Source organism: Asparagus officinalis, chromosome 6 (assembly GCF_001876935.1).
Source record: "Asparagus officinalis chromosome 6, Aspof.V1, whole genome shotgun sequence".
In the NCBI taxonomy this organism is placed as follows: Eukaryota; Viridiplantae; Streptophyta; class Magnoliopsida; order Asparagales; family Asparagaceae; genus Asparagus; species Asparagus officinalis.
Genome location: NC_033799.1, coordinates 56,943,904 through 56,961,031, shown reverse-complemented (window position 1 = coordinate 56,961,031; position 17,128 = coordinate 56,943,904).

Here is a 17,128-nt window from a genome sequence, read left to right as displayed (position 1 = left end):
CAAAACCTCCAAAATCGCTCAAAAACTGATCCAAGGAGATAAAAAAATGGGGATCATAATGTTTGCTTTTCCGCTCTCCTTCCCCCTTAGGGTTTACCATCACAGCGCCGTTCTCCCTCTCATTTCACCCTCTCCCTCCAATTCCTCCCGCCACCTTCAGTTGGTTCTTTGAGAGGGACCGCTCTGCTTTTTTCCGACTTCGGCGCTTTCTCCACCATTAAAGGTACTACATCCTTTGTTCTCCGATATGCTTTTTTTTTGCAAATTATTGGGAAATTATCATATGTAATAGATTCATAGATCTCTGTCTTATTTTTCTAGGGAATTCTTGATGGATTTATGTTTATCATTAATCCATAAGATTGATTTTTTGATGTATTATTGAATAAGTTTGTTTGTGAAGAGTATTCTTGATATTTCATTAGAAATGTGGGATTTTTATGACTTTATACGTGAGATTTTGAGGAAATTTTAGTAAATAATATTTGTAGAATATGCAAATCAGTGGCAACATCCATTTCATCGAGTAGCCTTTGGAACTGATCAAGCTCGCTGAACTTGTATTTTGCTCGCATAATCACAATATAAGATTGCATGTTAACCGCTTGATGAAATTCTTTTTGGAACGGATGTGTTTCTTGGGTTTGGGATTGTTGCATATGTTTGATTTGTGTGTCTGTGTATATAGCTTCTACAAATTCCTTTTGTTTGGCTGCTAACTTTACATCATTATTAACTAAAACAAACTTTTAAAAAGATCTGCTTGATGAATGTGCAATGATCACTTTCACAATTTTTCGGTTTTCAGTTATGCTTCAGGCAACCTTTTACACAACGCAAGCACTAAACGATGTTGAAATTAACCAACGGGCGCTAAATATAGTATTTCAGTGGCAAAGCAGCATTTTTCAGATATTTTTAATTTGTATGCCATGTTGCTTTCAGTTAAGTAAGAGTATATGGAGGAGATACACAATTCACACACCATCAAAATATACAAATCCTAGCCAATCTGGGACTATATGTATAAACTTTGATATTTGGAATATAAATTGATCAAGATTGGATCAGTATCCGTGTACTAATGTCAACATGAATCCAAGTTACCATTATGCATGAACTGAGCAGTGTTAATTGATGTCTAGTTACAAAAGCCACTAACTGGGGTTGTGTTCACATGGTTTCTGTGCAGGCTAAGGAAACATTCACACAAGTGTTGTTTTTGTGCACAAGATGCATATGTGCTTGTTGCACAAAACAAATATTGAATCATGTGATGTGCACAAATATTCACGGTAACTTTTAGAAATTTAATATCTTACATAATATGCTTATTTTATATCAACTTAGAATTTCATTTTAACTTGATCCTCATTAGAACCTCATTATAACAAAAATATATACTTTATTATGATATTGGTTATATGATGTTGTACTTAATTTGGTAAATATTTTTCATAATAGTCTTTGATCATTTGCCTCTAAATTAATGTTAGTATTTGCTTTAATATAATGCTTCTATTTTAGATGGATGGTGATATTGACGAAGAGACTGTAATTAATATGTGTTCCGGTGCTACACTATCTATTTTAGTTATGATTATGACATTCATGAGAAGAATGCTAAGTAGACGTAAATCTATACGTGCAGGTCCTAGTGAAGAGAAAATAAAGCAATATCAAAATAGAAAACATCACATGGATCGGATATATAATGAATTTAGTGATAGCTATGTCAACTACATTAGAATGCGCAGTGGTGCTTTTATGAAGCTTGCAGAGATTATGAGGAAGAATGATTTATTACGAGACTCAAGACATGTTATAGTGGAGGAGCAGCTTGCTATGACTTTAAATATTTTGGGGCATAAAACTAAAACTAGAACTATTAGGTCACATTTTTTTTTAGATCTGGTGAGACTGTAAGTAGATATTTCAACAAGGTGTTTTGTTCCTTTTTGTTTGTATGTGGACTTGATATATGCTTAAACTATGCAGGATAGGAGTATCAATAGTTCTAAGCTTTGGGTATACATCAACAAGCCCATGAAACATTATAAAGACCTTGCAACTATTATTGAAGATGATTGTTGCTAGAGGAGATTATGCTGATGTGTCGGAAAAATTTGGCGGTAGTGCACATTTTAACATTGGTGATGATGATAATATTGGTGATGATGATGATGATAATATTAGCTATGTCTCTTTAGATGAAGATGACATACCACCGCCAAAGGTCCCAACGATGGCCTCAAACTCCAGTCCAACTTCTAGTGTGAATAAAGGTAAAAATGATGTGTCAACGATGCGTAAGGGACAGGGTGGAGGGCTAGTGAGGACACAGTGTTTTTGCGTGTGATACTAAATGAGATAAAATAATTCACATCATCTATGTGCATTGTTACTATGCATTAGACTGAGAAATTAGCAAAAGCTATATTTGCACATGATGATGAATTTGACATAGAAATTCTTGATAAGTTTTATCAAGAATTGCATGAGAATGAATCACAAGCTAGACTATTTATGGGGAGACCAACTATTATGCAAAAGAAGGTGTTCACTAAGTTCATGAAAAGTCAACCTATTGGTTAGTGTGGTGGAAGGTTGGATATTGGATGCTTTTGGGATATTTTTGCAAAACTAACTGATTACACAAATGCTAGTATTGTTCATTTTTGTATATAAATGAGCTAGATGATTGCTCATCCTTTTGGCTACTAACTATGTTATATGTATTAAACTTACTTTTGTACAAAACTAATGCTACTATCTCTATCTTTATGCATCTCAATCATGATTTTACATCCTTAGTAATTAGTTTTTAGACTATGGTAGATACAGTTTACATGTTTATCCTACATATTTCTAGTGTGATTGCTTAAGTGTACTTGTTTTACAGGTTTATAAGTTAGATAAGGTGAATGATTTCACCTTGACGGACTAAGATTATTCTACATATTTCTAGTGTGATGGTATGAAAGTTAATATGGTATGGGTATCAGTCCTTTTCTTGAATATATGAGGTAGATTTTTTATGCTATGATGATGGTCTATTGTTAAAATATGCAACCAGAGTTTATAGCGGTAATCTATTGGCGAGCAAATCCATGATGACAATGCTTATTTTGTAGGGTCATTATGGTAATTGCAGACAACATTGCTACCATAAATTTCATGGCAAGGCAGACAATGAAGAAAATGGCCTTATATAAGTATATATTTTTAATCTTGGATACTGTTGGTTTCAGTCTTGGATAGTCTCAGTCTTTGTTGATTTCAGTCTTGGTTTCAGTGTTGGTCTTAGACATGATTCTAGTCTTGTTTTCAGTTTTACTATAATGTTTTGAAGAATGATTTCAGTTTTATATGTTTTCCAGTCTTGGTTTTAGCTTTAACACAATGTTTTGAAGACTGGTTTCAATCTTACTCATAAATTTGATATGGAGGCTTCGTAGCTGTAGTTTTCCATTTCTATTTTTTGATTTCCTAAACATCGATAGTTGTGTGCTTGGCTCTGAATCTGTATTCAGTTTATTGCATGTTGCTAAGCTCTGTTGTATTCTTTCATATGCTGGAAGTTGTTGTAGACGATCAAAATATATTTTCACTAAGGATCCAAGAAGTGAACGCCCATGGGTTAAACACTTTTAATGAGTCGGAAGTCAAGCCTACAACAAGCTGCAGCGAAGGTCACTAGACGAATGAAGCGAACATCGCAAAACAACCTATGTTGACTCGACTCGACCAAGTCAAACACGAGTCGACATGTCCCAGACCGAGTCGAAAGGGGTTATTAGTCGGCCACGCCTAGAGTCGAATGCTGTGTTAAATTCAAACTCACAAAGCGAAGCTTGCCAAACAGTATATGTTGACTCGACTCGACCAAATCAAACGTGAATCGGCTGTCATGCCGAGTCAAAAGGCATCATTAGTCAGCCAAGGCTAGAGTTGAATTCTAAGCTAAATTCAAACTCGTAGGAAAAGTTCGTCAACTAGCAAACTTCGCCCACATGGACCAAGTCGTCCACTTCCAAAGAAGGCGTGCCCACGTCTGAAGTGACCTTCGCCCATATCTTCAGTGAACTTCGCCAAGTCTGTGAAGTTCGCCCAATAGCAATTTCAAAGCTATTTTTAAGGGGATAATTGCTTCCTGCTAACTCCTACTTTAATAGCCACTTAATTCACAATCAAACGGACCATTAAGTCTCTCTTTTAACCTATAAAGAAGAGGAAATCATTAACAACAAAAGGGCACGAGGGAGTGACACAAGTGCAGATGTAGAGATACGCACACAAAGCCGTACATTTGTGATTCCATTGAGAGATATTACTAAGAGAAGACTGAGTTAGCTTCCAAGCAATTCAATCCTCATCAACAGTAAAAATACCCATCGTCTTAGTCGGCGAGTCAACAGAGCACAAGATCGACGCTCCACCGGCACACAAAAAAGAACCCCAGGAAAATAAACTTTTCCTTCATTTCATTGTATTTATTTTAATTGTAATCTATGTTAATTACAATTCAAAAGTAACCAAAATAGAATGACGACTCTGTTGTGGACTTCCTTCTTCTCCGATGAGAAGATTGTGTCGCACGTCAACACTAAGACCATCGGGTCTTTTGCTGAAATGCTGATCATTGAATCTGATCAAGAGAAGTTTGAGGAATAAATTTCTAAGAACAAAATCTCTGTGACAACAACTATACGCAATTGTTGCAAAATTCACCGCAGTGTGAATCTCGGGTCTATAACAACCCCCGCATGTGGAAAGCCCACCTTCACCGAAGATAGTTTAGGCTGTGCTAGAAGCCAAACGAACTTCGCTAAGGATGAAGGGATTTTGACTCTCACCTCAAGCATAGATTAACATGTTATCACATCTAATCTCAGGCTTCAGTCTTCGACTTCTCTACGAGTTCGATTCAAAGTGTCTCATGATGCAAGCTATGCTTCTCCGAATAGAAGCAAAGAATGGGGGTTATTCCTCCTCTAAATTCCCTCAAAGGAATAACATCATTGTCCATGATTCTACTGGACAAACTTCTCGCCAACGTCGCTGTAAGCGACATTCACTTTAAAAGGCCAAAACTAGCGAAGTTAACGCCAATACGGACTTGAGAGAGTTCATAACTCTGAAGAGAGCTCGCCAGTGTTAGCATTGTGCGACCCTTAGAGAAGTGATCTCAGTAGTTCAAAAGAGTTGCCAATGCAAAAAAACAGTCTTCAATCATCTTAGTCAAGTTCCCGAGCTTTCAGAGGCTCGGACTAAATGACGACGACACACTCGTAGGAGCAAGATGCAGTTGTTCACTATCAACACGACAAGTGTGGCTTCTAGATACGACGAGGAAAATACAGATATCTCGCATGATCTAGTATATTCACCTAGCATTAGAGCCATTCTACCAGAAGTCGATGGAGTATATCTTAACACTAGGCTAAGGAGAAGAGCAGCTATTACTTTTGACTACTCCTTTATCCCAATGCGAACATACAGCCTTCATCCCCGATGAATCAACTCACATCCAGTGAAGCCAACTCTGCCATGGCGTTAAATCCAAGCCCTAGTTCAAGTCAAGAATGACAATGTGCGATAGACATGGTAGGCCGAGAAGACATTCTGGGCTAAATGGCAATTCAGTAGAAAGATTAAGACGAACGAATCACACGACTGGAAGAGATGGTTAAGCAACTTTTAATTGCCTCTCATCCTCAGGCAAGTCTTCAAAAGGGAAAAGGCCATTTGGCAAAAATCCTCTTGAAGACGATCAAGAACAACAAGATAATGTAGACTCTGAACATGCTAGGTCAGAAACTTTGCTACCTTTGAAGCTAAATAAGGAAGCCAAAGCCTTGGAAAACATTCAGAAGTAGCTCAATGTTCTTTCTTAACGAACAGAGCTCAATAAGGTTGAAATCACCGAACCTTATCCTGTTGAATGGGACATGGTCCCCTATCCGATGAAGTTTAAGCTACTAACACTTCATACGTTCGATGGCAAGGGTTCCCGAACCAGCATATCTACTACTTCCACCAGCAAACTAAAAATGTAGCGGATAACGATGCCATTAAGGCATGACTTTTCATTGACACCCTTTAGAGGGTAGCCTTTGATTGGTTCCAAAATTTGCCCGAGGGTCCAATCAGATCCTGGGCGGATTTAGAATCAAAGTTCCCCTCTTAATTCCATGAGGAACAATCTGATCTTACAATGGACAAACTCCTTTGCAAGAAACAAAATGGGAATGAGATGGTCAGAGAATATATCAAAAGATACCGCAACTTGACATTGAGATGTTGGGATATGCCTCTACCAATGCTTCTTTAAACTTGACGACATAATTTCTTAGCATGAATTGAAGCACATATGGGCGTTGTCACTGCCCACACTTGGAAGGATTTGATGGAGCAAGCAGAGATAGCTGAGAAGTCAGTAGTGCATTTTAATAAATTTGAACTTTGCACTAACTTCAAGGACAACAAAGGCAAACAAGGGCAGACGACACAACTAAAAGCCAAAGAAACTTTCACTATTGGGGTCAAGAATTCCAATAACATCCAACAAAGAGAGTCAAGGAAGAATTTTTAGCGCAATTATTTATTTAAAGACAAACATATAGTTGCCATCTTCCATGTTCTGAACAAAGAAAATCGCTTGAAGCTTCCAGAAGCTCGACGCCTGGAAGAAGTCAAAAAAACCGATGACCCCAACAATTGCCTCTATCATAGAATGTTAGGACACCCAACGAAAAACTGCTACATCCTTAAGGATAATATCCAAACATTTGTCGAATCAAGAATTCTCAAGCTCAAGCCTGAGCAAAAGAAAGTCACCGCTAACATGGTGACCCTCCAATATGGTTCTATGCTAGAAATTCAATCCAAAATTGGCGTCATCCCCATTCCTACCATAAGAATGGAGGTAGTTAATTATGACCACCAAAACCAGTAAAACCAAGGCTTGATTCCTCTTACTACAACGATGGGTAAAATAATATGGGTACATCCTGACCTTCTTCAAGATAAAGATTGGACTCTTCAGAGGCCTAAGAACAAGCAAGGGATGAAGACTTGCAACGTCATCTCCATGATTATCGAAGAAGAGTCTTTGCATGTCACTTTGCTCACTGACTCAGACGGAGAAAAAAGTAGCCATGATGGGGACGAGATCCGATAAAGATTACTTGAGGGATTACAATCAGCTAGGAACGTCCAAACAACCCGAGCCAGACAAACAAAAGGAGACACGGTTCGACAAGGCCTTACAGCATCTTCCAAATGACCCTATGGCCCCATTTAAATATAATATCATAGCACAATTAGCCAACATTCCAGCTTGTATCACCTTATTCAAACTACTGCATTTGTCTAAGGATACGAGAGAGACTTTGAAAGAATCCATGAATGACAGTGAGACATTTCTCACCCATGTGATCGAACCTGATGATCACATTTTATTATGATTTTATACCCTCATTATCTATTTTATATGAATAAATATGCCATTAATAATTGTTTTTATCTTTAAATGTAGGTTAATGAAGAATAAATCTCAAACTCTCATCTCTCAACAAAAAACCCCTTGAATAAATAAAGAAATGAAGCAAAGAAACCTATTGGAAAATCAATTGCCAAATTATCCAAAAGCCCAAAGCTAAAAAGAAGAAGAAATGGCAAAGCCCAAAAGCCCAAGTCCAAGAACAAGAGAAAAGCTCGGACATCAACAGGAGAGGACTGGGTATCGATGCCGGCATCGATACCCGTATCGATGCTGGTATTGATACTGACGTACAGTTTGTTACGAATCAAAGGCTGAAATTTGTTGTTTTTAAATAAGATTTCAATCCAATGGCTCTCATTCACTGATGTTTACTATAAATAGGGGTAGAGAGTGAGGGGTTAGAGGTAAAAATTTTTGTAACTCTATTTGAAAAGGAGGGCTACTCTTAATTGAGAAGGCCTTCCAAATTTATAACTTTTGTTACAATTAATAAAAATAATTTTTTCTCCACTTTAAATCTTCTTCTCTTTGTTGGATGATGATGATAGAGATGAAGAAAAGTTTGAAGGTTTGCTTTTCTTTTATTTTTCTCTTTTATTTCTTTTTAGTAATTTCTTTATTATTGCTTATTAGTTAGATTTATATTCATGCTTGTAGTATAGATTTATTTTCTTGTCTTTTTATTTCTTTTTGCACTTTAATTTGTAGAGTAGATTTATTTTCTTGTATTTAATTTTTGTAATTTATTTTATAGTTTAAATTTTAATTCTTTGTAGTTAGATTTATTTCTTGTTCATAGTTTAGATTTTTCTTTTCTTTTTATTTTTGTAATTAGTTCTTTTTCTTCTTGCTTTTATTTCTTAAGATGTGAAATTAATCTTGTAGGAATCTTAAAATTATATGAAACTAGTCTAATTTCCTTTATATTGTATGGATTATTCTCTTACACTTAAAATGTTCATGTTTAGGATAATCAACTAGAAAACTAATTGGTAGAAGAAGAATTTGATAATCTATGCTTATCTTAAATGGTTTGATAGGTTATGCTTATGAATTCTAGGATTACTATCTTGTTGTTGTTCTTATCATGAATAGTAATTTTGACTTAGATGATAATTTGATAGGTTATACTTTCTTTAAATGGTTTGATAGTCTATGCTTAATAAATCTAAGTTGGAATATGATAAAAAGAGAATAGTTTGTATTTTGTAATTGAGATTAGCTAGTGGATTAAATTTTAGATTTCTCATGTCTTTAATTGAATCATCCATCTTGACTTTCTTGGATTTTCTTTTCATTCTTGATTTTATTCATTCTTCTTTCTTTCCTTGTGATTTTATTTATTCTTTGATTCTTTCTTCTCTCCTCTAAAATTCAATTTATTGTCTCTTGCATATATTCACAATAATCACTCATCACAATCACACTTATTCTTTAATCCTATTTTTGTCACGCATAAAACATAAGAACTAATTCTAATAATCTTTTAAAATCACCTTCCTCGTGGGATCGATATTTTTATACTATAACTTGATTAATTGTGCACTTGCAATTTTGGTACATAATTATGCAGCATCAAGTTTTTGGCGCCGTTGCCGGAGAAGGTGCTAAAATAGGATTTTTTATTATTTTGATTCTTTAGCTTATGTGTTTTCTTGTGAAGGAACCGCTTGGAGCTTGAAAATCTTGGATTGAAGATCAAGAACTTGGAGAATTGCTTTGAGGTAACTCTTCTTTCTGGCGTTTTCAATTCCACCCTTTTTAGTTAGCTTCACAATTAGAGACAATTAGGATTTAAAAAAAAGATTTTATTTTTGTTGACCATAATAAAATTCACCTTTCACTTGGACATTAACTAACAAGATAATAAATTCAAACAAGAGCTCTCTTCTCATATTTGATTGTTGTTGACCATAATTAAAAAAAAAGATTTTTTCCCATCCTTTTTAGTCGCTTTTAATTTCTAGGGTTGCATTTCATATAGTTTGTAGGAATTCACCAAAGTGATTGTAGCACTTGATTTGGCACATACTTAAAACATTCTTAAGGGAAAAATCCCTAATCAAGATAATGTAAGAGATTTCATCACCCTTTCCTTAACCAACAAATCACTAATTCCTCACTTCACAAACCAAAGCCTCCTAAAACTCCTTAGACGTTGGCCCCTAAGGACTCGAGCTCAATAAAGAACAAGAAATCCTTAAGTGAACTGGTTCAAGTTTTTTTAGATTAGTTGGTATCTAAGGCAATGTTTAGGGGTTGCGTAAAGCGCTATGCAAGGAACGAGGTACTTAATTGATCTCTGATCATCCTCTAGTACTATCCTTATCTGGCTAAATACCTGGGTAAAACTTTTATCTTTTCACTGTAGGAGTTTTTGGTTAGGAGCTGGTCTAGTTGAGTTAGGCTAAACCCTAGAATTAGAATGATTAAAAAGTGATTGTTTTGATTTGTTTTAGTTAGGTTTTATCTATCTTTTTCTTCTCATAAAAAAAACTAATTTTTGTTCTTTCTTTAAAAAAAATTATAAAAAGAAGTTGTTTTGGTGTATGCAATCTTGGGTTAAGGATAATTCTCATTGTTTAATCCGTGTTGAACCAATCCAAGAAATGACAAATCAACCCGTTCTTCAAGATATGTGTTACCCCATCAGAAATATAATTCCTTCGTGCATAAGACTCCCCGAAGCAAATGGAACAAATTTTGAGCTTAGACCACATTACATAAACATGCTTCTCAAATTCCTTGGAAATGAAACAGAAGATGCATATATTTTTATTTCGGAATTTGAGGAAGTGTGTATTATGATTCAAATGAGAGAATTAACCGAAGATGCGATTAAGCTTAGATTTATTCCATTTTCTCTTAAGGATAAAGCTAAAAAATGGTTGTACAGCTTACCGACAAATTCCATCTCAACTTAGGATGAATTTGTCACCGTTTTTCTTAAGAAATTTTTTCCTATTCACAAAACAGTAAAGCTAAGGAACAACATTCAAAACTTTAAAATTGTCCCGGGAGAGCCATTCTGGAAATATTTTGACCGATTCAAAGATCTTTTAATCCAATGTCCTCATCATGGTCTAGAGAAATGGCGATTGTGCCAAGTCATATATGAAGGATTGGACTATTCTTTAAAAACATCTTTAGAATCGATGTGTCAGAGAGATTTTATGAGGAAAAACGTAGATAAGGCTTGGGAATTCCTAAAAAGTCTATCCGAGAAAACAATACAGTGGGAACACTGTGATGACAGGGTTTTATCAGTTCCCCAATCTAAGTCTAGTGGTCTTTCCCTGGAGTTGATGACAGGGTTTTATCAGTTCCCCAATCTAAGTCTAGTGGTCTTTCCCTGGAGTCAAACATTGCTTCTGAAGCAAAGATGGCAACAATTCTGCGGAGGTTAGAAGCCTTAGAAGTTAAGGAATGAGCTCCAGCTAAAATCAATCATGTTTCTGCCCCGGGATGTCATAACTGTCACTCTTCTACACACGTTTCAGAGGAATGCCCTCTCCTAGGAAACAACCATGCATTAGAACATATGAACGCTGCATTCCAACATCCTAGAAATGATTCATTTTCTCCAACCTACAATCTAGGTTGGAGAAATCATCCCAACTTTGCATGGAATCAAGGAAATTCTCCTGAAAATCAAAACTTTACTCCCGCGTCGAACCAACAATTCCCTAGGGGAAATACTGTCCCGTTCAACTCACCAAATAATTTCCAACAAGCTAACCCAGTTTTTCCAACCCAACATCCTCATCCTCACCAGCCTACAAATCCTTCAAATTTTGCGTTTAAGTGTCTTAGAAAAGGGTTTAGAAGCTATGGTCAAAGCTTCTACACAAACTACCAATATGTTGACCCAGTCATCCACCACTCTAAATTCCTTTATGCAAACAACCAGCCAAGTGCTCAACTCGAACACTCAAGCCATAGCCCGGTTAGAAACCTAACTTGGGCAACTAGCCACTGCCGTGAGCGAGTGAGAGAAAGGAAAATTCTCAAGTCAACCTGGTACAAACCCTAAAGATAATGGATCCAGTTCAAACCATCCAGCTCATGTGAATGCAGTTCACACTCTAAGATTAGGGAAACAAATAGACAATCAGGTTAGAACTCTACCGGATCAAACCACTTCCCCATCCAACACATTCCTTCCGATGAAGTAATTCCTTCCGATGACCAAAGCGCTGAACATGAGATTGAGCCTGATCTAGATAGGTATAGGCCCGTTGCTCCCTTTCCAGATAGACTCAAACCTAGGAAAAACTTCCCGCAGGTTGAGAAAATCCTAGAAACGTTTAAACAGGTCAAGATCAACATCCCTCTCCTAGATGCAATCGAACAAATCCCCTCTTATGCAAAGTTCTTGAAGGACTTATGCACTAAGAAAAGAACCACCAATGTCCCCAAGAAAGTCTCCTTAGCTGCCAACCTCAGTGAAATTTTTTTGAAACCCATGCCGTTAAAATATAAGGACCCTGGTTGTCCCATAATTCCATGCGTCATAGGTAACACTCATATTGATCATAAGGCACTTCTAGACTTGGGAGCCAACGTCAACCTCCTTCCTTATTCAGTCTATCAACAGCTAGGTGTAGGAGAACTTAAACCGACAAGATGCACTCTACAGTTAACTGATAGATCTGTAAAAATTCCCAAATGAGAGGTAGTGGATGTTCTGATCAAAGTTGGAGAGTTTATTTTCCCTGTTGATTTTATTGTCTTGGAAACACAGCCCGTTTCCAATCTCAAAAGTCAAATCCCCATCATTCTAGGAAGACCGTTCTTAGCCACCTCAAATGCTTTGATAAACTGTAGAACCGGTCAAATGAAACTATCTTTTGGGAACATGACTGTTGACCTTAATATTTTCAACTTAGGAAGGCAACCTAGTGATCCATCTGATCAACCAATGAAAGTGAATTTCATTCAGGGAATATCAAGTGAGCAACAAGAGGGAGAGTGTGAGTCAGATTCAAGTGCATTTGACTTAATGATTGAGGAGTTTTCTGATGACGAACTAGAGTTAGATCTGCTAGTCAATCATGTTTTTGCTGTTGCCTAGCAACGAGAACCTTTAGAGATAGAACCCCGAGTCCAGCTTCGCCCATCTGTGGAGGAACCCCCTAAGTTAGAGCTCAAACCTCTACCTGAAAATCTAGAGTATGCCTACTTAGGGGAGAACGAGTCTTTACCACTTATCATTTCTTCTGATTTGACTACCAGTCAAAAGAAAGCTCTCTTAGATGTTTTAAGAGAGAATAGGGAAGTCATTGGATGGACCATGGCTGATATCAAAGGGATTAGTCCAACCATTGTTCAACACCAAATCCATTTGATAGATGATGCCAAACCTACTAGAGATCCTCAACGTCGGTTAAACCAAGTGATGAAAGAAGATGTTAGGAAAGACATTCTGAAATGTCTCGATATGGGATCATTTATCCCATTTCTGATAGTTCATGGGTGAGTCCGGTCCAAGTTGTTCAAAAGAAATCCGGGATCACCGTGATCCAAAATGAGGCTAATGAGCTGATTCCCACTCGGATCCAAACTGGATGGCAAGTTTGCATTGACTACCGAAAACTCAACTTAGCCACTCGGAAAGATCACTTCCCTCTTCCATTCATTGACCAAATGTTAGAGCGCTTAGTAGGACATGAGTTCTATTGTTTCCTGGATGGATATTCAGGTTACAATCAAATCCCTATCGCTCCAGAAGATCAGGAGAAAACCACCTTCACTTGCCCGTATGGAACATTTGCATATCGACGCATGCCTTTTGGCCTATGCAACGCACCAGCCACTTTCCAACGTTGCATGATCAGTATTTTTTCCGATATGGTAGAGAGATTTCTCAAAATTTTCATGGACGACTTTTTCATTTTTGGTGACACATTTTCCCAATGTTTGCATCATCTTAAACTGGTCCTAGAACAATGTAGGGAGAAAAATCTGACTCTCAATTGGGAGAAATGTCATTTCATGGTCAAACAAGGCATTATCTTAGGACATGTAGTTTCCAATAGAGGAATCGAAGTGGACAAAGCTAAGCTAGATCTCATTTCCAATCTCCCTCCTCCCAAAACAGTCAAAGATGTCAGATCATTTCTTGATTATGCTGGTTTTTACCGACGTTTCATCAATGATTTCAGCAAAATTGCTAGACCCTTGACCAATTTCTTAGCCAAGGATACATCATTTGTCTTCTCTCCCGACTGCCTCAAAGCTTTTGAATATCTGAAAAAGGAGCTAACCACAGCTCCTATCATTCATGCATCAGACCGAACCTTACCCTTCAAACTGATGTGTGATGCATCTGATTCCGCGATTGATACTGTTTTAGGACAACGGTTTGATGGAAAACTACATGTGATCTACTACGCCAGTAGGACTCTGAATGATGCCTAGCAAAATTACTCTGTCACAGAAAAAGATTTTTTAGCTGTAGTCTTTGCCTTAGAAAAATTCAGGTCCTACCTCATCGGTTCCTTAACCAAAGTTTTTACAGATCATGCCGCACTAAAGTATCTTTTGACCAAAAAGGATGCTAAAGCACGGCTCATTAGATGGATTCTCCTACTTTAAGAGTTTGACATCCAAATTCTTGACAGAAGGGGAACATAGAACCCCGTAGCAGATCACCTCTCTCGACTCCCAAATGCACCAACATCAACCATCCCGATCAACGAACATTTTCCAGATGAACAACTCCTAGAAATCCAATCTGTTCCATGGTTCGCCGAAATTATAAACTACATAGTCATGAACCAGATCCCTTCTCATTGGTCCAAACAGGATAGATCCCATTTTCTCTCCTAAGTAAAATATTTTTACTGGGATGATCCATATCTGTTCAAATACTGTCCTGATCAGATCTTTAGGAGGTGTGTTCCCACTGAAGAAACCAGGTGTGTTCTTTCCTTTTGTCATGAGCAAGCATGTGGGGGCTACTTTGGCCTAAGAAAAATAGCTGAAAAAATTCTCTAATCTGGGCTATACGGTCCCACTCTTTTCAAGGATTCATATGAGTTTTGCAAAACTTGTAACCGCTGTCAGCTTTTAGGGAATGTTACTAGAAGAAATATGATGCCCTTACAACCCATCTTATCTGTTGAACTTTTTGATCTGTGTGGTATCGATTTCATGGGACCATTTCCAAATTCCTTTGGAAATGTTTACATTCTAGTAGCCGTTGAATACATGTCAAAATGGGTTGAGGCGGTAGCTTGCAAAACTAAAGATAACAAGGTCGTTGTTAAGTTTTTGAAAGAGAACATTTTTACACGGTTTGAAGTACCCCGAGCGATCATCAGTGACAACGGTACACATTTCTGTAATCGTTCTTTTAAAGCTTTAATGAGAAAATATTCAATCACATACAAATTGTCAACTCCTTATCACCCCCAAACCAGTGGACAAGTAGAAGTCACAAACAGGCAGATTAAACAAATCTTAGAAAAAACAGTTAATCATAACAGAAAAGATTGGTCTGTAAAATTATGTGATGCTCTGTGGGCATATAGAACAGTTTTCAAGGCTAATTTGGGGATGTCACCATACAGACTGATGTTTGAGAAAGCTTGCCACCTACCAGTGGAGTTGGAGCATCGAGCAATGTGGGTAATAAAACAGTTAAATTTTAACTCAGACTCGGCAGATAAGAACAGATTGCTCCAAATAAATGAGTTGGAAGAAATTCGAAATGATGCATACATAAACTCAAAAATCAAATAAATGAGTTGGAAGAAATTCGAAATGATGCATACATAAACTCAAAAATTTACAAAGAAAAAACCAGATTTTTCATGACAAATCAATTTTACGAAAAAATTTCTCTTAAGGACAGAAAGTTTTATTATACAATTCAAAATTGCATCTTTTTCCTGGAAAATTAAGATCAAGATTGACAGGTCCATTTTTTGTCAAACAAGTTTTTTCGCATGGGGCTGTCAAGATAGAAAATCCTAAAAATGGTAACATTTTTAAAATAAATGGTCAACATTTGAAACTATTTTTAGAATTTTCTACGCTCGGAGAGGAAGAGGTGTTAGTTCTTCATGAACCTCATTATCTGTAAAAAATAAAAAAATAAATAAAAAATAAAAAAAATAATTACAATTTTTCTCTCTTATTTGATTTCTCCATCCTCATACTAACAGTAATTGCAGATCCTTATCATCATTGTCGATCGAACAAATATAAGTTCTTCAATTCTTATCTGCTTAACTTTGTGCATCATCGAATTTGCATTGAGAACAATGTAAAATTTAGGTGTGGGGGGTGGGAAGTACATATTTTCCTCTTTATTTTATCCTTTTGTTGCATTTTTGACATAATTTTTGTTAAAAAAATAAAAAAAAATAAAAATATTGTCACTTACCAAATTAATAGAGTTAAGTAATAATTGATCTAATTGATAGATTTTAAAATTTCTAATTCCTAGTTAGTGATATACTCAAGTTCACCTTTTATGATAACTCCAAATAAGATTCTTAAGAAATAATTTTTCAACTAGTGTACTTTACTTAAGTCATACCTTAGACTTTTAATTAAAAATAATGAAATTTTTGCATGCTTAACTTAGAGTTGAAAATATTTTTTTCAATTTATCTTGATTTACACATTTTTTCAAACTATATATACTTACACACATATATATATTAAAAAAAACTAACCTTATAAAGAAGAGTGCGAAAAATGGGCACCAAAAAGAAAAGAAAAGAAAAAAACTCTTGAATTCAAGATGATTCTATCTTATAAAGCCTAAGTTGACTGAGTAATTAAGCCCAAGGAGTATCTCTATACTTAATAACCTAAGCCCAATTAGGTTGAGATTCATCGGCCCCAAACTCGTTAAATGGTCATTTAAAAAGCCCATTAAAATAGAAAATAATCACCAAGAATTAGAGAGTGAATATATTGTTTTTATATATTGTTGTTTTGTATATATGGTCTTGAAAAATAATTTTTGATCAAGAGACTTGAAAGTTATTTAAAACAAAGAGTTAGCATGTTCTTTTCAAAACTTTTAAATTAAATCTCTAAGATTTGACTTGGTTTTGTATTGCTATAATGAAAAAGATTTTCTAAGAGATTTACATTGGAGTTATATATAAAAACATTTTCTTGATTATTAACTAGCTTCAATTAGAATGCCTAAATATATCAAGAAAAATTTGTTATTTACTAACTTATTTAACTTGGCAAGTTGACCAAATTTTGTGGGTATATTTACTACAAACCCTCACGATACTACAACTCGTCCACTAGGGTAAGCTAGGGGTTTAAAAGTGTAATACCCCAACCCTTGAGAGGGTGATGTGATTAGTATTGATAGATTTGATTGGAATACTCATACCACCAAGATGCATCTTCTTTTCGGGAACCCAACTCTTAGAAACTCTAAAGTTAAGCGTGCTTGGCCTGGAGAAATTCTAGGATGGGTGACCCCCTGGGAAGTTTTCCAGGGAGCGCGTGAGTGAGGACAAAACGTGCTGAAAAGACATGTGGTGGTTTGTGAGGCCAGTCCATCAAATCTAATAGCGTACCGACTCCGGGATTCCGTGGCGGGGCGTTACAAATGGTATCAGAGCCAAGCCAACCGGAATT